We start from the raw sequence: 8,039 nt of genomic DNA, 5'->3' as shown, positions 1-8,039 counted from the left end.
GCCCCCCCTTCTCTACATGCCACCTATTGTGCATTGCATCGGTCCCCTAAAGTTGTGAGTAGATGGCCCTATGTTGTTTGCTCAGGTTTAGCCCAACTGGGGCCCATGGGCTAGACATTCTCCTTCAAGCTATTCTCCCAGGCCTGGCTCCAGGAGAGGGCCCCAATATACCCCTTTTCTGGGCAGAGTCTCTCTCTCCTTGATCTTTCTATAGGGGACAACCGATGCAGATTCGGTCCCGGTTCCCTGGGAACCTCTTGTGGTACTGTTCACTTGCATAAGTAGTTTGCAGCCGAGTGTGAACTGGGGGGATGACGATGATTCTCAGCCAGAAAAAGATGGATTGCCTACTTCAGGTAAAGAGCATGTTGCTTCCCTAAATGGAACTTGCTAGGTGGATCAGTGCAGCAGTATCTATAATGCAGTCATTGTACCAGACCATCGTGGTGAAAAGGGAACTGAGCCTGAGGGGAAAATAAAATCCCCTCAGAAAATTTACCAATTGATCTATGTTCCGACTCTCACCTATGGTGATGAACTTTGGATAGTGACAAAAAGAACGAGATCATGACTACAATCGGCTGAAATTACTTTTCTCCACAGGGTGCCTGGATGAACCTCAGGCATCTACGAGGCACTCAGAATAAATCCCATAGCATTATTCCCATGGCATGCGTTTGGTTTATCTCATTCTGTGTTACTTGGTATTAGGCCTCTGGAGCCCGATAGGGTTTCTTTTAGATAATTTCCCAAGATTTGGTATGGATTTAATGCCTTTGAGAGGGATTTTGCCTGGAAAAGAGATACTTGTTGTGATTGATCAGTTCAAGCGGGTTGTGTCTCTGGTGAATATCCAGTTCAAGGTTCAGGGCATCAAGTTTCCTGGCATTGCTTTGGGACATATATTAACCCTTTAGAACCTAAATACTACATATGCACGCATCAGCACGCATACATTTACCGCACGGACACATTATACAGATGCACACACCAAATGCGAAATGCGAGTCTCACTTAGCCTCCTCCCAAGTCTTATAAAAAATCATCCCAATTGACTGTGTACTCCTTCGCCATGTTTTTGTTTGTTTCTTCTATTATTTATGCGATCCAAAACTCCCTAAACTGCCGCGCTCCATATCTCTACGTTCAAATCCTCCTTCCACCCGCTCTCCCCGAAAGCGGCTGCCATTTGCTGACGGAAGGAACGAAATTACCGTAATAACCCTTATATTGCCGAAAAGCCCATGTTGTCTGTAATGATGGGTCGACAGAATGTGGATCCATTTGCAGCTAGTTTATTAAAAGTACTTACAGAGTAGACAGGGCAAAGGCAGAGGCAAAAACAGTAACAGGCAATGGTCGAGGCAGGCGGCAGACAAACAGAATCAGGGTACAGGCAAGGATCAGGGCAGGCAGCAAAACATTCACAGTCCAGGAAACAGGCAAAGATCAGGGTCGGCAGCAAAGGGTCGCAGGGAATAAACAGTCCAATCGATAACAGGTAAACAGTCCACAGAAAAACGCTCAGAAATGATCACCAAGGCAAATCAAGACTTCGCCAAGGGTGTGTGTGTGTGTGTGTCTTTTATAGTCCAGGTAATGATTTGCAGGTGTGTGTGGCACTTGGTGATTGGTGTGGAGTGTGCAGGTGATTGGAAGGGAGGATTATGGGAAATGGAGTCCAGGAACAGACAGTGATCGTGACATAACGCCCCCTTCCGGAAGGCGCGTCCTCGCGGCGTAAATGGCCCAGATAGGGAGGGGGGGTGGGTGCATTGGAGACCTGTTGGCAGACGGGAACGGGGTCTCCAATGCAGGTCCAGGAACTCGGGCAGCCACGGGGGGTCAGGTGCCACGGGCAGCCACGGGGGGTCAGGTGCCACGGGCAGCCACGGCGGGTCAGGTGCCACGGGCAGCCACGGCGGGTCAGGTGCCACGGGCAGCCACGGCGGGTCAGGTGCCACGGGCAGCCACGGCGGGTCAGGTGGCTTGGGCGACCACGGCAGGTCAGGGTCCGTAGCTGGCCACAGCAGTTCACAGGCGGTTGAAGGCCGTGGGCGTGTAAGGTCCCCACCCGCAAGCTCAAGCAATTCGGAGGCCGCTGATGATCGCGGCCGTGCAGGGTCCCCACCCACAAGCTCCCCACCCTCAGGTATATGGCCCCCCCCCAAAAAGTTCTTGGGGAATTCAACGGAGGCCGTGGCGGTTTCGTGGGTAAGGATCTCGGGTGGCGCCGGCAGGGCGAGGAGCTCGGGTGGCGCCGGCAGGGCGAGGAGCTCGGGTGGCGCCGGCAGGGCGAAGAGCTCGGGTGGCGCCGGCAGGGCGAAGAGCTCGGGTGGCGCCGGCAGGGCGAGGAGCTCGGTGCCGGCCTCCGTGGCTGTATCAGGAAGAGCGGATTGCTCTGGGACGGCAGCGGGCTGCTCTGGGACGGCAGCGGGCTGCTCTGGGACGGCAGCGGGCTGCTCTGGGACGGCAGAGGGCTGCTCTGGGACGGCCTCCGGGCCTACAGCGGGCTCTGGGAAGGCCTCCGGGCCTTGAGGGCTGGAGGAAGCCTTCTTCCTCCTCCTCCTCCATGTGCATAGTTGAGGCGGTGGCTCTGTGCCTACCTCCTCGGTGGGCGCTGCAGCGGGCTCACGGGTTGGAGCGGACTCGCGGACTGGAGCTGGTTCTGGAGTGGACTCACTGGCTGGAACGACCCCTATGTTCCCAGACACTGGCGGGGCGGCCATCTTGCCCGTGGGCACTGGCAAAGCGGCCATCTTGTCCATAGCATCCAGAGAATTTGAGTGCGTCGCAACCGGCGAGCTTGAGTGCGTCGCAACCGGCGAGCTTGAGTGCGTCGCAACCGGCGAGCTTGAGTGCGTCGCAACCGGCGAGCTTGAGTGCGTCGCAACCGGCGAGCTTGAGTGCGTAGCAACCGGCGGAGGCTTAGGAATGCCAGCCGCTCGTACTGAAGTCAGCGCTGGATCAGCCACACTGGAACGCAACCCACTCCGCTCCCAAACAGATCCAGAGACGTGATGTAATTCTAGAGGATCAACGGAGACTTGACTTGGCTCTGGAAGATCAGCGGAGACATGATGTGATGATGTTGTGGCCGCCATTTTGTGCAGGCTCTCTTTAGAGGCAGCCATTACATGGGGGGACGAGGTGTCGCGTTCCTCCGCGACACCCACAGTAAAAAGTGAACCAACAGTAAGCAGGGCAAAGTCCAGAAATTCCACGAACGACCCTCGGGGACCATTAATAAGTAAGTAGTCCTTCAATGGTTCGTTTAATCCATAGCCAAAGAAGTCAATGAGGGCACAGTCAGGCAGGTCAGAGAAATAGGCAATGTCTAAAAACTTCTGAATGTGGTCCTCGAGTGTACAATTACCTTGCCGAAGGCGGACGAGGCGTATTGCTGGGTCCATGCTAAGGCTGGAAGCGCTTGTAGAAGCTGCTGGATCGTTTGATGGCGAAGTCTTCTGTAATGATGGGTCGACAGAATGTGGATCCATTTGCAGCTAGTTTATTAAAAGTACTTACAGAGTAGACAGGGCAAAGGCAGAGGCAAAAACAGTAACAGGCAATGGTCGAGGCAGGCGGCAGACAAACAGAATCAGGGTACAGGCAAGGATCAGGGCAGGCAGCAAAACATTCACAGTCCAGGAAACAGGCAAAGATCAGGGTCGGCAGCAAAGGGTCGCAGGGAATAAACAGTCCAATCGATAACAGGTAAACAGTCCACAGAAAAACGCTCAGAAATGATCACCAAGGCAAATCAAGACTTCGCCAAGGGTGTGTGTGTGTGTGTGTCTTTTATAGTCCAGGTAATGATTTGCAGGTGTGTGTGGCACTTGGTGATTGGTGTGGAGTGTGCAGGTGATTGGAAGGGAGGATTATGGGAAATGGAGTCCAGGAACAGACAGTGATCGTGACATTGTCTACTATCTGTAGCAATTATTACGATGGCGCAAACGGTTCAAGAGTTACGGTAACATGAATACAGCTTGGTTGGATGTGTCGCCGACGACACATCCAGTTTTAAAGGGTTAAAGAGATTTAGTCTTTAGTGCCAAAAACAGCATATGTCTAATGTGTTAAAGCTTCTCTATTTAAAAAAAAAAAAAAGATGAAGACAACAAACAGCCAGTGTCTTTATCATAAGAGACATATTACTAACAACTATCACAAACATATCACATAAGTTTTAATAAACTATACTTAATTGTCATGTTTTGAGTTTGTTTTGTAATCTGTTTTTTTGTTTTTTTGTTTTTTTTCTCTGTTCATGCCTGGGTTTCATGGTTAGTTCTCAAGTAGGTTAACTGGTTCTGTTCTCTTCCGTTCCCTATCTGTTTGCTACCATGGTTACACATTGATGTAAGTACTCAGTTCAGGTGTGTATTAAGTTCCCTCGTTCGGTGTCTGTATTTATACTCTCTATTTCTCCTTAATCTTTGTTCTGGTATTAGTCGTGTTTTATGCTGCCTTCACATGCTCTTGGAATTATCATAAATACTAGTTTCCTAGGTAAAAAAATTACACATGAACAGCCTCTCATGTCGAAACTTCAATGCGATAAGCTCATAATCATGACTTCAGAAGTGGGAATTATCCAATTTCCTATAGCATGTGAAGGCAGCATTAGTTGTTATGTAGTACTGTTTTCTCCTGTGAATTCCTGGATTTCAGTTGGTGGATTTAAATTAAAGTTTCCTTGATTTCTACACCTTCATCTTGTACCTTGAAACTACATTGCAGCATGACACAAATATATTTCGCTGAGAGTAGACACAATAGATTTTGTGCACATAAATGGTGGTGATCATGTTTAGATCACTATAAAGCAGTACCATTGCTATGCAGATGATGCAGTTTGCCTAGCACACCCCCCAGGAAAACAGTTGGCTAAAAGAATGTATTCCCAGCCTGGAGTCTGTAAATTTTACATATATTTTAAATATTGTTATTAAAACAAATTACTTTGTGATAAAGTTTTTTAAATGAGGCTCACCCTCACCAGAACTAATCAAGATTCAAACAACATATAATACTTCAGTTCTGTCAAACTGTTTGAAGGTGTGTATTAAAATCACAACAATGAAAATGTAGTTTAGCAAGTATGTTTAGAAAATTAAAGTAAAATCAGAGAAAATTAAAGTAATGTTTAAGCATTCATTGTCACATCTTATCCCATGATGTAAAGATACAAACCCCATCTGACTAACCAAAATCAGGTTAAAAGTTTCTCATCTTACCCTGGTCTCAACTAAACTGCCTAATCTTACCGAATGAAATGTCGAACCCACAAACTAAAGACTTTAGTTTGGATCTACTCGATCTATGTTTTGATCATTGTTCTTGTGCTCAAAGAACTGTCACAAGTATTTTTCCACTGTTTTCACTGTTGTTTATCTTAAAAAGCCTTTTGCAAATATGTCACCACAGGCATGTTTTTTTAATGAAATTCGTGTAAACTTTTTCGAATGAATTATCACCTGTAATCTAGTTAATATTTCCCTGGGTTAACTTCCCAAGACACTGTGTTCTGTACATCCTTTTACATTATAACTATTCCCATGTTTTCCCCCACAAAAAGAGCAACAGTAGTTTTATCTGCTGACATGAACATATTGTTAATGTCACTCCATCCTTCGGAACATTTGTTCAGACTCAAAATAAGGTCACTGTGTTCATTGTGGTGTAACCAGAGGTGGAAATGGCTGAGAATCACTGTGGGGAGCCTAGATGGGGAGGTTATTGTGGATGTGCGCAGTTGTTGCAAATATTTCTGGATTCCAGGGTGCATTTTTGTGGATCTGTTGCATGCATGTCTAGATGGTTATAATACTGTTTTGAAATTAAATGGAAGCTGACATTGCACAGCCTGACGCAGAACGTCCCCAAATGCTGACTTCGTATTGTGACTACAAAACATTGAACCTTGCTTTATACTGCAATTTCAAAAATGTTACCAGTCAATAAATGTACTTGCTCAAGCCAGTTTTACTTGCCTTTGGCACTTAGTGAGTGTTCATTTTAGACTCTGAAGATGTTTATTGTCTTTTAGATTGGACTAATAACATCTTTATTAACAAGCTGTGCTAACCAAAATTTATTTTATTTATCTTTAGTAAATTATAATTTCAGTCAAAATACCATAGCTAGAATTAATGTCGACAGTTTGATCCTGTTATGGGTGACAAAGGCATTCATCTAGGCCAGAAATACTACACTGTAAAAAATATTCCGTAGTTTTTACAAAATAATTTTGGCAGCTGTGGTTGCCAGAATAATTTTGTAAAAAATACAGAAAAACTGTAAACACACTTACAGAACAAACTGTCAATTTTACAGTATAAAACTGTAATTTACAAACAAGAGAATTTGAATGTAAACAAGTAAATTCAACAATGCACACTACTACTAAAATCTGTTTTGTACCTTTAACATATACTGACAACCACCATAATAATGCAGGTGGTAAAAGAGAAAGCCACATGAAGAATCAGAGTTCTTACTAATCAAGTATATACTAATGTAAAGAGGGTGCAAAGAGTCATTCACGCAAATGCAAAACACCATCATGGTAACCCACAACACTTACATAATGCAATAAACATTCATTAAACAACAGAAGATGTAACATAAAACCCTAATGTACATAACTGATAACAAAAACTATTAAGAAACATGATTTTTTAAACAAAATACTTTCAAATGTGGAGTGTCACACAGGGAATTGTGGGAATATCAGTTTACAGTTTTTGACTGTAAATTATACATTGATTTGTTCTTTTTTACAGCATTTTACTGTGAAAATTACATAAAATGTCTGGTAAGAGCTTTTACAGTTTTTCCCTGTATATAGTACGGGAACTTACTGTTAACCTATTTACAATTTTTTTCTGTAGCGTTTTTACAATATTTTACTGTTAAAATCACATTCATTTTTTACAGTGTAGACTTACCACTCCAGGTCCTGGACATTCTTTGGTTTCCCATCATCTTCTGCATATTTCAAACCTTTTCCGACAGTAGCTGTGTGATTTTGAGATCCATCGTCTGTCGTCTGTTTACATATTTCAGCTAAAATCTAGCTGGAAAAGGTGGATTGTATCAATATTGCTTTGTCTTGTTGTGGGAAACTTCCTCAAAATGTAATTTTGTGCTTGATTTTTTCAGAATTTCCATGAACCATGCTGCACTGGAAGTTGTGGTGACCACTGAGGGAAAAGGCAGAAGCGATCATTCATGCAGTCCATTAAGGTACTCATACACAACTATTACAAAAAATGCAAACATTCACTGATGCTCAAGAAGGCGACACGATGCACTAAGACCTGGGGGGTGTCAACTTAATTGAGACAGTTGAATGGGATCTGAAACCTCCTTACAAACGACAAAAGAGAGAAAATAACCATAATACCAATATGTAGCAATGAACAGAAGGGCTGCATAATGATTTACTTATACAGTATTTTCAAACTGAAAATTGCCATGCATTTTTAAGTTTGTTGTGGGGCCCCTTATGATCCTAGTGTGGATTATATGGGTCCAATTGCACACTATGTACTCCTAGACTGAATGCTACACTCAAAAAAAAAAAAAAAAAAAAACTGTTAAAAAATAGGGCACAATGTACTAAATTAATTAGCAGAATTTTCCATATTTATTTTTTACAGGTTTTTATCTGTATTTTGAATTTTGCACTTCGAGTTGGGTTAACGGAAATGTCCGTAAAATTACCAGATAATGAACAGATAATGAGCTGCCAGTACTTTTTCCATTATTTTACGGATTTATTTTTTTACAATGTATAGGTTTTTGCACATTTTAACAATTTTCTTCAAAACTAAAATTTGAAATGCAAATTTTGCCTGAGGCATATCATATATCATGATGAACTGCATCTGCTTTAGATTCGCACCATTACTTATTTTGTACTTTGGTTGTCATTTCGGCATTTCAGCTTTTCGGTCAATGAATAGCTTGATACATTTTAATAAATGTTAAGCAGAATTTAAAACAATCTCACTGTGAAATTACAGCAG

This window comes from Ctenopharyngodon idella, chromosome 18 (assembly GCF_019924925.1).
Source record: "Ctenopharyngodon idella isolate HZGC_01 chromosome 18, HZGC01, whole genome shotgun sequence".
Classification (NCBI taxonomy): domain Eukaryota; kingdom Metazoa; phylum Chordata; class Actinopteri; order Cypriniformes; family Xenocyprididae; genus Ctenopharyngodon; species Ctenopharyngodon idella.
The sequence above is the reverse complement of the archived record's forward strand: the minus strand, read 5'-3'. Positions refer to the sequence as shown.